Genomic DNA, 15199 nt, shown 5'->3' with positions numbered 1-15199 from the left:
CATCGTTCGACCAAACCATGCAAACAACATAAGCATACTACACATACAACCAATGCTACCGCCTTTGGGGGAAGGTCACCAACACCTTTAACAGTCGCGTAAGAGCTGTAAGGCACACATATGAGAGCCCAGTACGGGGCCCGGGCCAGTGACTTACTCATCTGTTCCCTCCTGTCATAACGGTGTTCGTGGACTAGGATGCATTGCCTGACAGGCAGGGCACAGGTAACACACAACAACTCTTTTGTCCGGACTGGAAAACAACAATAGATTAAACATATCTCACAAAGTCTAAGACATGCAATTAAAAGTCTGCTGAGGCTAGAGGATCATTGCTAAGCCGCGAGGCCGCCAAAGGAAACAATGCAATGCTACCATCAGAGTCAGTGTCCATATGCACACCTTCAGACTGGCTAGTGCTGATGTCAGGACGAGAGGCACGCAAAGTGGAGGCAGCGCGGAGAGACCCCCACCTGCCCACTAGAATCTGTTGGGGATCCAAGGTGTCAGAGATCGAACTTTGTGTGCGAAGACCCTTCTTACACCTTTGAGGTGGGCCTCGTGATTTGGGCAGTGAGGAGTTCATGCGCCGCATGGGGTGTACATCGGGAAATGTCTTGTCTAGCCACTCCCACGCGCCATCAGGGGTATCGAAAAACAGGGATCGCTGTTCATATAGGATCTTCAGTTTTTCAGGAAACAATAACGCAAAGGACAGACCCCCCGCTCGAGCCCTTGCCTTCACTTCCATGAAGGAAAATCTTTTTCGTTGAACTGCCAGAGTGTAATCCGGGAATATTGAAACCTTGGCATTATCGATCTGCAGTGGGCCACGCTCGCGTGCTGCCCGCAGTAGATGATCCCAATCCCTATAATTTAATATCCTGGCCAGGATAGGACGTCGGTTAGCTCCAGGAATTGGGCGACGTGTAGGGACCCGATGCGCCCTTTCAACTGTGAAGTGTGCAGATAGTCCGGTGGGGGCCACGACCGATTTTAACCAGTTCTCAATATATTCTGTAGGCGTAGATCCCTCAGTCCCCTCCGGCATTCCTGCTATTCGGAGGTTGTTCCGTCACGCCCAAACTTCCGCATCATCAGCCCGCACCTGAAGGGAGTCAATCTGTTGGCGCATGTGTTGGATCTGCTAGTCGTAGGCCTGTACTTGGAGTACCATGGTATCGACCTTCTGGTCAGTCGTACGGACCCTCTCCGCTAATTTCTTATGATCGTCCTTTAACAAGTTAAGATCCACCGAGATGATGCTTAGTTGTGCCGGAATCACGAATCTCCCGCAGTATCATGTCCAGCTTGTCTCCGGGCGCGTCGTCTCTGCTGCCCCCTTCGCCTGATGGGACATGGCAGAAGAGTGCCCCGATGCCAGTGAGAGACCCCGCTCCCCCAGACCGCGACGGCACCCTAGGCTTTCCCTATCCCATAGTCTGCAGGGTGCCAGGGCCCAACGCCAAGTGTCCGTATATGCGGCCCCCTCGGGTCAACCCCTCGGGTCAACAGTCTAAGGTTATGATAAGGAATCCCCCGGGTCATGCGCAGGAGCAACCCAAGTGCCGCGACTATGGTATCCGCACTCCAGCAGGTCAGAGAGCCCCTGTTAGCACCCCAGTCCAGAAACAGCGTCTAGGGCCCCGCTCCGGAGCCCAGGTCACTCCCGTAGCATTCAGGCCAAGCAGCTCAAACCGCCCCTGGCACAGCCAGATATCCGCTTCGTATGCCCCAGTCACCGGTGCATGCCAGTCTCAATGCATCACCAAGCACATCTCCCCTCCAGTCGCCACCAGACCAGGCAGAGCACCTCCGCGGCAATAAGGACCAGCAGGGCTCCGACTAGCAGATAAACGCCGCTGGTTTAGTTCTTCCAGCTGAAGAGGCACCAAACCCATGCGTGGAGGAGGGGGGGGGGCACAGTCCACTGCCACGATTGACTCTGCGCTTAGCCACAGCGCCGTCTACGACCTTCTCACTGCAGTGATGGGGGGGTGCACCAATACAGCACTCCCCCCTCACGCCCCCAATCTGCCACGATCAGGGAGAGCCCCTGAGATCCGGTAAGGGACCCCCGTTGTTCCGCTATGCAGTCTACTCGCCCGGGGCCCCTCCAGAGGAACTCCTCCCCGCGTCAGTCACTGCAGCTCCTGGCCGTACCTGTATCACCCTTCGTAGCAGGTCACAGCCGGGGTCCTCCTCTCTCCAGCACCCTCATGAGGAATCCGCGCCGATGGCAAAATCCAGGCCCAAAGCTGGGGTCTCACGCGGGCGCTGCCTGGGTAAAGCAGCCCTCGCAGCCCCGCCAGGCCACACGAAAGGCCGCTGCTCTCCGCTCCCAGCAGGCCCCGGGAAGGCCAGAAAACCTCACCAGCAGAATGGACGTCCTCCAGGGAACCGAATCGCCGGAAAACTCCAACAAGGCTGCTCCGCAGACTTAGCACGTCAGCCGCTCTCTGTCCACCGCTAGACAAGGTAGGGAGCGTCGGATATATTATCGGATAAATTGCCCCGGGCCGGAGCTTGTCGCTTATGCGACCGCCATCTTGGGCTGCAGACCACGCCCCCCAGCATCAGAACATTAGGCAGAAAGGAGGCCAGTGTCCTCAAAACCAGCATGTCTGGGAAGAAGTTGGTACATGGTGGGCTGAGACACAGTTTGAAGCTCACTTGCACGCCGCACCAATGTTATGGCAATGGGGAACACTGTCTAGAGCAGAGGTCTTCAAACTGTGGGGCGTGGATGGGTTCCCAGAGGGGGCGCAACTGCCTCTGCAAGTAACATGTTAATGAAGATGGCCTGGAAGTGTGGCGATGTTTATTTGCTGCATTTCCAGGCGGTCTCCATTTACTTGGGGCAGGAGGTCAGTGAGTGTGCTGCTGTGGGCTTGGCTGGGCAGTGTCTGGAGTCTTATCTCCGGCACGCCCGAGTTTTTCACAGTCTTTAAAGACCATTTGCATGCCTTTGTAAACTGGTTACCTAGGCTTAGTTTTTTCCCTGGTTCCAGTACCCTGTGGGCCCCCACTTGGCTTATTCCTTACATTTGTATTTTACATTTACTGCTGTAGTGTGAAAATGCATTTCATGAAAACGAATATAAAGTAGGGTTGCCAATAGAAAAAACGCCAGCCATGTAGAGCCTGCAAAGACCTTGTCTTGACACTAAATAGGGTTATAAATAAAAAAGTATGTATTCATTTGTAACGTGACTTCTCTGTCTTTGTTCCCTTTAATTATCAGTCCTGGATCATTTAGGCAGTCCTAGAACACAATTAAAAGTGCTTTCCATTTATATTTGCTGTTCGAAGTACGCACAGATAAGTGCTGAAAATACGGCTTTAGGTGACTGTTTATTTTTGTACCGTCTGCAACATCAAAATAATGAGCTGGCACCCTAATCATAGGACTGAAAGTTTGTTGCAGGATCAGCACAATTTTTATTTCCTCCATCATCGATCCCTGATTAATGCAGTAGTTTAACTTCTATCTGAAACCCTACGCCACCGTCAATAACATGCTGATTTACCTCCAGTGTCTGTGAATTCACCCTGCATTCAGACAACTCACTCCTTATTCTCATCCTTCACTTTCGCGCTCACCCTGCACTCATAGCACATGGTTATGGATTTCCCACATTTGCCACGTAATCCATCTGCTGCATAATTTGCAGATTTTAAAAAAAAACTTGTTTCTAGCTCAAGCGGTTCAAAAGTTACTAAAAATGCAGCAACACGTTACCTCGCAGTGAAAGGCCCTATCTAAAGGTTGATTGGTACCTCTCAGTTGCTTATTGCTGTATGTGGGTTTTAATGTGGTTCTTTAGAGGGGCAATAAAGGCCAGGACAGTGTTTACAAGTGTAAAAATTGCCAAGTAATGCTATCACAAAATATGCAGCATAATTCGCCTTTGCTTGATGCAGAATTTAGTCAACCATGCTGCATAATTTGGCCTTCTCCTACCGCATAATTCCATTGGCCCCGTTTATAGTGCTATGAGGTCGCAGCCTGTAGCAGAAAGCACTGTAAATATGTAAATCATTATTTTAAAACAGTATTTACATACTCTAAGCTAGGCTGCTGCAAAATGATGCAGTGATTGAGATAAAACAAGTTCTTACAAAATATACTTTTTAGTAAGAAGTAATCAAACTGTATCTAATGCAGACATTTTTGTAAGTGTCTCCACTATTCCAGATCTCAGCTGATAACACCCTTACATTACATCTCAAAAAGAATAAATCTCCGACACCATGAAGCTTTAAGCAGATCCACTGGAATTATTCAGTGGAAGAGGACCACATTATGCAGCAGGTTTGACTAAATTCTGCAGCAAGAAAAGGTAAATTATGCGTCACAGTGCGCCTCATTTTATGGTTAGCATTACTTCATTATTTTGTCATTTTAACTCAAGGTAACGCTGTCAGGGGAAATATTTCACCTCATTAGTACACCCAAATACAGCAGTAAGCAAATACGAGATTACCCGTCAATCTTTCCAAATGGCCTTCCACTGCTCTGGAACACATTGTCACGCTTTAAGTAACTTTTGTTCCGTTTGAGCTAGAATCAAGCTTTTTTGGTTGAGATCTGCAGATTATGTTGTATATGTAGTAAACTGATAATTATGTGGAAAACGCTACTGCTGCAAAAACACAAATTCAGTGCCCTGGCTTTAAGTTACTCAATCAATTAATGGTTGGTAAGAAGGCTGGTTTCTTTTTTAACTTTCTGCACACCCTACAATTTCAGGCAGCGGCATCTCAAAGTCAGCATTAACCATTCAGGTGCTAGCCTGCGACGCAGAGTACTTTGATGTCGAAGCAGCGGTCAGCGTGGACGAGGACGTCTTCTTCTTCGGTGCCTGAGTTTGTTTTTCGGCACAGAGGGTAGGCTGACTCGAGACCGAGTCACCTAAACGCTTAAAAGGCTTCTTTACCAGGCTTGAAGGCAGGGCATGAGAAGCAGTGTCTCTGTGTGCACCTGGGCCCGAAGGTGAAGGTGGTACCAAAGCCTTTTTAGGTCTTGCCTGACCCAGCGCATGCGCTGGTCTGGCGAGACTTATTGAGAGGGCTCCAAAAAGTGCTACCAGGCCAGCCTAGAGCTACAGTGCATGTCCGCGCGCGCCGCGATTTACCGCGATTACTTTTGCTTTGATGTTTGATCGTGATTGCAATCACTTTCACTTTCGCGGCCGCACGGCCGCTTTGCATAGCCAATAGGTCTCGCTTTTGGGACCTTATAAGAATTTAGTTATGCAACTGCTGCATGGCTAAACACTTATAAGGTCCCAAAGGCGAGACCTATTGGCTATGCCAATGCTTGTTTGATAGTGTTATGGGGTGGTGTGGGTCGGGGTCGACGTCTGTACTCACGGCCCTTTGAGCTGGAGTGATGTCTTCGACGTCGGAATCATCTGCTTCAGAGGCGATAATGATGATGGCTTCTTCGACTTCACCCTGCTACCAAAACATCGACGCCCTCTTAAAAGAGGTCGTCTGGGATCGAAGATGACGAGCGCGCCATTATTCTTCGAGCTAGTCGGTCCCGTATTGTCTTCTTGGAGCGGAAAGAGGCACAAGCTGGACAGTCTCTAGTCTCGTGCTCCGGTGAGAGGCAGAGGTTGCACACCTCTTGTAGGTCGGTGTGGGGAAACTTCGACCCACATCGAGGACACTTTTTGAATGGCGTCCTTTCCATGAGCCGGAGATGAGGCCCAGGTAGGCCCGAAGGCCTTCGTCGAGAACGGAATCGAAGACTTCGAAGTTGAAGGGTCGCGTGGTTAGGAAAACGAGATCCAAACAATACTGTCGAGAAGAAAAGGATTGCGCGTTGAAAGAGAAAACCGTTAACTGTTCCAAACTGGAACGCAAGAACACATTCGAGCCCGATGGCGGAAAAAAACAATCCGAGGATGGAGCCGATGCCCATGCGCACTATGATCCAAAGGAGGAGTCACATACCTCGTGACTTCCAAAGACTTTCCAAGACAAAAACAAGTGCAAACATCCGGGCCCAACACCAGATGGCGATCTATGCATAGTGTTGAATCTGCAGCTCATATGCTTCGAACATAAAGTTTCTGCCCAGGGATGATTGGCTGCTAAGATTACATCAACTACCTTCGAACTCAATGCAGAATTTTCTGAGCAGCACCCCCATGTGCCGGTAGGTGACGTCGTTCGGTTTCACGTCAGTGGCACCAGAAGTGACGTGTGCGGTGCCTATATAGGCACTGCCCCAGTGAGCTGGCCTCAATTTATTTTTGCGACTTTCCACGCCAGAAGCATGGAGCCACGAAGAATGCTGACATACTGGTGTGTATTGCTAGGGCCCTGAGAAGGGTGACCCTATGAAATCAGTTTGCAGGAAGGATGGCAGGATCTGTAAGGAATCTCTGGCTAGATAGAGTCTCTACCAGATAAGGTGTTACCGAAGGTAAATAAATTGTTCATCTGAAAGACTTCTAACTGCAGATTCCTTGCATAGGTACTCAAACAATACCTCCCCAGAAGCGGGGGTGAGAAATAGATCAAACCATGAAGTCCTGCAGGACCAAACGGGCAAATTGCTGGTCACGACGAACCTGACCACCCAGGCAGTAATGTTTGGCAAACGAGTGTAGCAACACCCATGTTGCTGCCTGACAGATGACCATAACAGGGACTCCGTGAGCTAATGCAGAGGTCACAGCCTTGGCTCTGGCATAACCAGCAAGCAAGCCCTCAAGAGGCTTCTTCTTTACTAAAGCATAACAGATCTTTATGTCCAAATCCTTTCTTCTTGGAAGTTTGTGCATTGTTCCTTCTGAGATTTCCATTAGTGCAGAGAACCATGTTTGTCTGGCCCATTGTGGAGCTATGAGAATCACTGTCATCTTGCTGGTTCTGCATTTGCTGATCGCCCTGTTCAGCAATGGTATTGGGGGAAAAGCGTATGCAAATTTCCCTGACCAGTCTATCCATTGCGCATTCCTTCGGGACTGCTTGCAGGGTCGCCTGGATGCGATGTTTTGGCATTTCGCATTGTGGGGTGTTGCAAATAGGTCTATTTGTGGTGTTCCCATTTAAAAAAAAATAGTTTGCACTTCTGTTTGGTTCAGTTCCCACTCGTGGGATGTGGTTTGTCTGATCAGTCTGTCCGCTTCTAGATTGTCCTTCCCTGGCAGGTGTATCGCTAAGATGTCTATTTCCCTTGGAATTACCAGTCTCCAAATCTGTTGTGCTAGCGTTGAAAGTGCGACAGAGTGAGTCCCTCCTTGTTTGTTTATGTAAAATATAGTTGTAGTGTTGTCTGTTTGTACCAACACCCTTTCCCCCTTTAGCTGCTTCTGAAAGGATTTTAAGGCTAAGAATACAGTTTTTAGTTCCAAGATATTGATGTGTTTCACCGCATCCTGTGGTGTCCACAATCCCCTTACTTTGAGATTGTCCATGTATGCTCCCCATCCCACTAGGGACGCATCTGTTATGGTCATTGTTGGAGTAGGAGGTGTAAAAACCCTCCCCTGTGCTATGTTTGCTTGGTTTCACCATGCCATCTCCTGATGAACTCTGTTTGTGACAATCACTAGATCCTCCCAACTCCCAATAGCTTGTGACCATTGTGTTTGGAGCCATTCTTGAAATGGTCTCATGTGCAGACGAATATTGGGAACTATATGAATGCATGATGCAATCATTCCTAGTAATTTCCCCACTGTCCTCAATGTCAGATGATGCCCCTCTGGTACAGATGAGTCTCCTTCAATAGCGATGATCTTTTCTCGCTGGGGAATGCTTTCCCCAACAGTGTTTAACTCTGCGCCCAAGAACTCCTTCTTGCGTTCTGGTTCCATTGATGATCTTTCCCCGTGTATGGAGAAATCCAGCTGAACTAGTGTCTCTACCACTTGTTGTAAATGCTGTTTGCATTGGCTCTAGGAGTTTGCCCTTACTAACCAGTCGTCTAAGTAGGGGTAAACATGAATTCCTTGCCTTTCGAGATGTGCTGCTACTGCTGCCAGGCACTGAGTGAACACCGTTGGTGCTGATTTTAGGCCGAAAGGTAGAACTTTGAATTGGTAGTGTTTGTTGTCCACGACAATTCCTAATAGTCTTGTGTCTCTTTTGTTCATTGGGACGTGCAGGTACGCATCCTTTAAGTCTAATGTGGCCAAGTAATCTCCTGTTTGCATCTGAGGTAGCACTTCCTGTAGGGTAGTCATTTGAATTTTTATGTCTTTACGAATTGGCTTATAAACCGTAGGCCTATAATTGGCCTTAATGTTTCGTCCACCTTTGGAATTAGGCAGTATGTTGAATATACTCCTTTGCTGTTCTCTCTGTGCGGTACGTGCTCTATCACAGGTTTTTCCTTTAATTCTTGCACCTCTGACTAGGTGAGAAAGTTCTTCTTTGGAATGTCTCTTTTTCTTTGGTGCTTTGTCTGCAGGTTGTTTGGTTAGCTCTATGCAGTATCCGTACTGTATTATGTTTAAAATCCACTTGTCTGTGGTTATTTCCCTCCATTTATGATGGTAAAATTGTAGTCTGCTTCCTACTGGGGTGGTATGTTGGAGGAACTGTAAATGTGTGTCTGTGTGTACCCTCAGTGTTGCTGAGTGTACGGTCTTGTGCTTGAAGTCACTTTGTTGAGGTTTGTTGTCCTCCCCTTTGTGGATATCCTCTGCCACAGAAACACCCACGAAAGAATGCTCTGCCTTGGTACTGCCAGCTTTGTTGTCCCTGCTGTGTACCCTGGTTTCCTGTTTGTTATGTTTGCTGGAAACCCTGATGAGAGGTAGTTAGTTGTTGCATACCTCTACCTGCTGGTCTCCTTGATGGTGTTCCTCTTTGTAGGCCCCTGAACTGGAGCGCCCCCATGGACCTCGCAGTTTCATTGTCTTTTTTCAATTGATTGAGTTTCTCATCCACCACACTCCCAAACAATTGCTCACCATTGAATGGTGAGTTGATGATGTTGCTCTGAACTTCAGGTTTGAATCCAGAAATTCGAAGCCATGCGTTTCTCCTTCCTGTGATTCCAATCATCATTTGTCTGCTGGATGTTTCGGCAGCCTCTAATGCAGATTTTAAGCACGTATTTGCGATATTCTTCCCTTCCTCTACCAGGTGGGTAGCTCGCTTTTGGAATTGTTCGGGAAGGTGTTTCAACAGCTCTCCTACTTCTTCCAAGTGTTGGTAGGCGAGTCGGTTCAACAATGCATTTGAATTGGCTATGCGCCATTGATTTGCTGCACTCCTCTCCACTTTCCTTCCTACTATGTCCATCCTTTTGCTTTCTCTGTCTGGAGGTGGACCTACTGTAGCTGGGATGTTAGCTCTTTTCCTTACCGTTGATGTAATAATGGAGTCAGCCGGCACCGATCCCCGGGGTCTTTAGAAGAGTGTTTGTACTTCTTTTCAGCTCTTGGAGTTATAGCCTGCATGCAGCTGGCTCCTTGAATGCCTCTTTTCCCTGGTCTAGAACGCTTGGTAGCATAGGGAGAAATTGGTTTCTCGATTGTGTAGGCATTATTGCTTCTAATAAAAAAAACATGACTCTGGTTTTTCTTCCTCTAGAGGCACCCCAAACGTGTCTGCCTTGTATAATCAAGTGGTTAAAAGGGCAGCAATGTCATATGGAGGTGAAGGCCTGGAAGGATATGTCTCCAAAGCCTCCTCCGGTGATTCGGCGTTGAGATCTTGCCATTGGAGGTCTTGATTCTCCGAGATCGCCGATTCTGCATACATTTGTTCATCTTCGTCAACGTCGTCCCCAAAGAAGAATGATTCTTGTTCTTTTTGTCCTCTACGACTGTCTCCCCTGCCGTATCCTTTGTTTTTTGCGGAATCTTGAATTGCTTCAAGCTTTCGTCGAAGTCTCTTTCGTTGTAGTATATTTGCCATTTCGGCCTCAAGCCTTTTTCTCTTCCTTTCTATCTCAGCTGCGTGTCTTTCAACGTTGAGATCTTCTGCCTTTCGTTTTTCTGCCGTCAACGCCGAAGCGGTTGTCGCGGGTTGTTTGTGTCTCTTTTTTCAATGCCGAAGCGTCCTTTTGTCTAGCATCTTTGCTCTTTTGAGGACCTCTGCCGTTTCCTAGTACTAATCCAAGGATCCCACGGTGTGTTTTGGTTTGGATGCTGTCGCGGTCATCAAAAAAGTGGGCGCCGGGGCTCCCCTTATTAGTTTTGAGACTGTTTTTCGAGACTTCAGGTTTTTTCATTGTCAACGACTCCCTTACCTCTTTCGAAGTCTTCTTTCCGACCTCCACGACCAAAATATCTTTCCTCGTCGCTCTGGTCCTTCGGCGACATTAACTACCTCTTCACTGGATAGGCCCAGGTCTTGCAACAAAGGTGGTGGTCCTTGGCCCTGCATGTTGTGATTGGCACGTCGCTGTCTTTCTCTCACTCTCCAAGTCTTCGGGGTGAAGACTGAGCAGGCGTTGAAGTTGACGCTCTGATGATCCAGCAGCAGGCACAGGTTACAGACTGGGTGCTGATCCTTCTGTGCATACATCTGGTGACAGTTCTGACAAAATTTGAACAGTGTTTTGTCCTTTATCGCGTCCAGTGAGCCCCCTGCATGTGCGTTCTCCGATCGTCATCAAAGATCTCGATTTTCGACTCCTCGTTGACCTCCGGTTGCCCCGGGAAGTCGAAAGAATTTCCTCACAGTGTTTCTTCTTTATTTTCTTCGATTCTTCTCTCCAATCTTGGGAGCTTCTCCGTAATGATCCAGACCCAACAGCGGAAAAAAAGAATCTGAAGATGGCTACCAAAGGTGGGAGCTTCCGGAGGAAGCCCGTCAACGTCACAGAAGGACACCAAATGGTACTACGTCATCGACGCCCACCAACAACTAAAAAAAAGAATTAAAAAAAAGAGAAGAAATACTACAATTCCAGACCCAACCACTAGATGGCGTAATAATGCACAGCATAGTGAATCCAGAAAGATTCACGCTGCAAAACTATCCATCATGAGAAAGTCATTTTCTACACAGCCTTCCCATTCTTGGCCCGGACAAATCCTACGAGTTAATCGTCCATCAACTCTTTTGTGCGATTTAGGTAGAACAACGACGCTCTTTTTTTAGTCTAGACGGTGTAGTATCTCCTCTTGTTTAGAAGGGTGTGTGGATCAAAGAAGGTAGGCAAGGCGATATTTTGACCTACATGAAAAGGTGCCATAACCTTTGGGTGGAAGGAAGTAACAGTCCTTAGAACCAGCTTGTGTGTATATAAGGTGGCATATGGAGAGTGCACAGAGAATGCCTGCAGTTTGTTGACCCTCCTAGCCGATGTTATGGCATTAAAAAAGCCATCTTGATGTGTACAGATGTACAGTTGTGCCGACGCCTGAAAGGTGCACACATATGAAAGGTCAGGACTAGACTTAAATCCCATTGGGGCATGATGAATGGCCAGTGAGGAAACAGGTGTCGGAGACCTTTGAGGACTCTAGTCACAACCGGTTACCTGAACAAAGGTAGGTTCAACAAATGCAAAAACGCCGAAATGGACAAATAACAGTAACCAAATAAGAGCCCTGCTGGGCCAGAGAAAGAACAAACAGAACCTGGGATAAGAGCACAAAAAGAGGATCAATATCCTTGGAAGAACACCATGACACACACTTGTTTCAACAGCAGGCGTACACCAACTTGGTGGAGGGATGCCTGGCTGCCAGAATAACTTTACAGACTTTGAGGAAGGTTGAAAGCTGTTAACTGCTGTCGCACAGTATCCAAGCATTAAGGCGGAGAGTGCGCAGGTTCAGTTTCAGAACCCTTCCCTGCTGTTGCGAGAGAAGACCTCCCCTGAGGAGCAGCTTGAACGGTCATGCTCAGGAACTCAGGATACCAGAGACTCCATTTTCCTAATTCAGAGCCACAAGAATGACTTGGGCCTGGTTGTTCCTGATCTTCTTGAGAACTCTGGACAGGAATGGTATCGGCATAAAGGCATACAGAAGGAAGGAGTTTCACTCGAGACAAAAGCGTCTCCGAACGACAGGCAATTTGGAATTTCCAAAGTGAAAAACTGGTGACATTGCACGTTCTCAGCGCTGGGGAACAGATCTAACCAAGGCTAACCCCACTCTTTAAAAAAGAGAGCTTGCACCACCTCCGGATGGACACGTCATCCGTGATAAGCTAAGCATTGACGGCTAAGTTAGTCTGCCCTGGCATTTAGAGAGCCCACCAGGGGTTGAACCACCAGAGAAATGCCCTAGAGTTCCAGCCATATCCAGAGGCGCAGGTCCTCTAAACAAAAAGCCTAAAACCCCATCCAAGCCTGTTTGTTGCAGTACCACATGGTGGTGGTATTGTCCGTGAACACCTGTACCATACTTCCCTGGATCAAAGGAAGGTTTTCATTGTTAAACAAATCGTCCGGAGATCCAATAGGTTGATGTGAAGCCTGGACAACACTAGAGACCAGACTCTTGATTTCCACGCCTCCCAGACAGACGCCCCAGCCAAGGAGTGACGCATCTGTCACTACAATCAGCTCTGGTTTGGGAAGGGAGAGGGGTCTGCTGCTAACCCAATCACGGCTCATCAGTCACCACTTCAGGTCTTTTATAGTTCCTTCTGAGATCTGTACCAAGTCAGAGAGATTCCCTTGATGCTGTGCTCACTGGAATGTTGGGTCCCTCTGCAGAGCCCACATTTGCCAACGGGCATGTGTCGCTAGAAGGATGCAGGTGGCCATGAGGCTCAACAGCTTCAGAGTAGGTCTCACTGAAATACAGGATAGAGGCTGAAACATCGGTATCATAGACTGAATATCCTGACTCGTCATTCGGGAGGATAGGTCAGAATCTGTAATGTGTCCAAAAAGGAAGGGAGCGTCAGAGAGAGAGTCAGGTGTGACTTTGGCATGTTGATAGTGTACCCCAGCGGCTGCAGGAGGTTCGCTGTAGTCTGAAGGCAGGAAACAACCGCCGGGGGTGCTCGCCTTAAACAGCCAATCGTCTAAGTAGGGGGAAGACTGGTACTCCTGCCCTCCGCAGATGTGCTACAACCAACACCTTCACCTTGGTGAAAACTCGAGAGGCGATGGGGAGTCCAAAGAGGAGCTGGGCAAACTGAAAGTGCTCTTGGCCCACCGTGAATCGCAGTTAACACCTGTGGGCGGGAATGATGGGGATATTGATGTATGGTTTTGCCAGCCCAACGCTACCATTCAGAATCCAGGATTCAGAGCAGACAGGACCTGAGCTAAGGTGAGCATCCTGAACTTCTCCTTTTTAAGGAAGGAGTTGAGAAGGTGCATGCCTAGGCCTATGTCTTTTTTGGGAACCAGAAGGTAGCACAAACTACTTCAGATGCTGGTACCCTCTCTATGGCCCCTTTGGCTAAAAGAGCAGATACTTCCTGGCAGAGCAAGGAGGGATGGTCCTCCATCACCCAGTCGTAAGTGGGTGGCATGGGTAGTGGAGTCTCTGGAAAGGGGATGAACAGCCCCTCTGGACTACTTGTAAAACCCACTTGTGATGTGATGGACTGCCATTGGGGCAGGTGAAAATGGTTCCTGCCTCAAACTGGGTGCTCTTGCTCAGTTTACGGATAAGCTACAGGGGACTGGAGCCTGTGGATGCTTGAGGGAAGGTTTTAAACTGACTCGACCTCTGGCTGGTGGCCCCACGTGGTCTGTGGGAACCGCATCCACAACCAAGAGAAAGGCTGGGAAGCCTGTTGGCCTAGTTGGCTGGATGGGAAGAGACGTGGGTGGTAACCCCTACCATCACCATGGATGGGGCGAAAGGTGGACTGGGGTTGGTGAAGGGTCATGGATAGACCCAAGGACCTAGATGCAGCTCTGCTGTCCTTATATCGATCCAGAGCGGAGTCCGACTTCTCAACAAAGAAGTGAGAGCCATCAAAGGGCATGTCCATGAGCGGAACTTGGAAATTCCCCTGAGAAGCCAGTGGTTCTCAGCCAGGCTAGGTGTCTCAGTGCCACGGACGATAAAATTGCTCTGCCCAGCAAATCAGTAATGTCAAGTCCACATCTGATGGTGAATTTTGCTGCATCTCTCCTGTTAGCAATAGTTTCGAAGAGTATGGCTCTGGCCTCCTCCAAGACCCTAGGCAGCACCTGTGGAACCGAATCCTACAGTGTGAGTGTACTAACCCGAAAGGCATGCAGTGGTCACCGACCGCAGCGCTAGGATCACACAATAGAAAATCCTCTTACTGACTGTATACAGCCGTAAGAATTCCCTTTCCGATGGAATGGTAGGGAACGCGCCAGGATTGATTTGGAAGTGGAGGACTGGATGACCAAATTCTCTGGGGTGGGGTGCTGGGTGAAGAAACTGGGGTCCCCAAGTGCAGGGCTTGGAGCAGGCATTCAAGGAGGACATTAATAAGGGCTACACTGAATGTGAGTGAAGATTCAAAAGGGGGTAATTCCCGGCTGAAACACCTCTGTCAAGTTCTTTGTCTTGATTTGTCACTGTGGGCAACTGAAGGTCTAAGACCTCAGCTGCCCTCCACACCACTACTGTGAACGAGGCACCCTCCTTCTGGTGAGGTGTTCAAACCACTGGGATCCGCCAGTTCCTTGTGCCAGTTGTCCTCTGTGTCATCAAGGGGATGGTGGTAACCATAAGGGTCCTCTGCCATCTCCCAATCATTAATCACTGTTTCCGGGCCAGTCAAGGGAAAAAGGCCCTGGCTCTGGCGCAGAAGGCATGGTACTAGTCAGCGCTGGAGTCGGACAACGCCCATCCGACTCCATGTCAGTCAGGTATGACGATGGGATCTACGCCGCCATTGGGCAGTGACATTGAGGGTGATGGCCCTTGAGAAAGCACCTGAGAAGGTCACAGTCTCGCGGACAGTGCTGCTCCGAATTTAGCACTGGATCCAAAGGGTCTAACTGCCACCAACAGAGGACCCACTGGCAGAAAACCAGTAGAGACCCCTCCCACACCTGTGGAACCCAAAGGTGCTCCAGATGGGTCAGGCCGTCCTAATACGAGATAAATAGCCTCATAAAACTCTGTGTTGGGCTGAGGTCACTCCAGGTCCAGGAAATTCATGGCAAGGCCTAGTGTGCTGATGCTCACGCACCAGGTCTGATGATTTGGGCTGGCGCAAGAAAGCCAAAGATAGCTACAACTCCTTCCTCTTGAGAGATTTACTCAACGACTTGGGTCGTGATGAAAATCATCAGGAACGGCTCCACGAGTGGTCCCGG

General features: G+C 48.8%; 1 protein-coding gene across 1 annotated transcript in view; it reads right to left on the bottom strand.

Annotated features, from left to right (window-relative positions):
- SMN1 (survival of motor neuron 1, telomeric) overlaps positions 1 to 15199 on the bottom strand; it is a 225211-nt gene that overhangs the window by 27592 nt on the left and 182420 nt on the right. The window lies entirely within an intron of this gene.

The sequence above is a fragment of the Triturus cristatus genome, chromosome 2_1 (genome assembly GCF_964204655.1).
Source record: "Triturus cristatus chromosome 2_1, aTriCri1.1, whole genome shotgun sequence".
NCBI classification, from domain to species: domain Eukaryota; kingdom Metazoa; phylum Chordata; class Amphibia; order Caudata; family Salamandridae; genus Triturus; species Triturus cristatus.
Note: the sequence above shows the minus strand (reverse complement) of the source record. Positions and strands in the feature narration are given on the sequence as shown.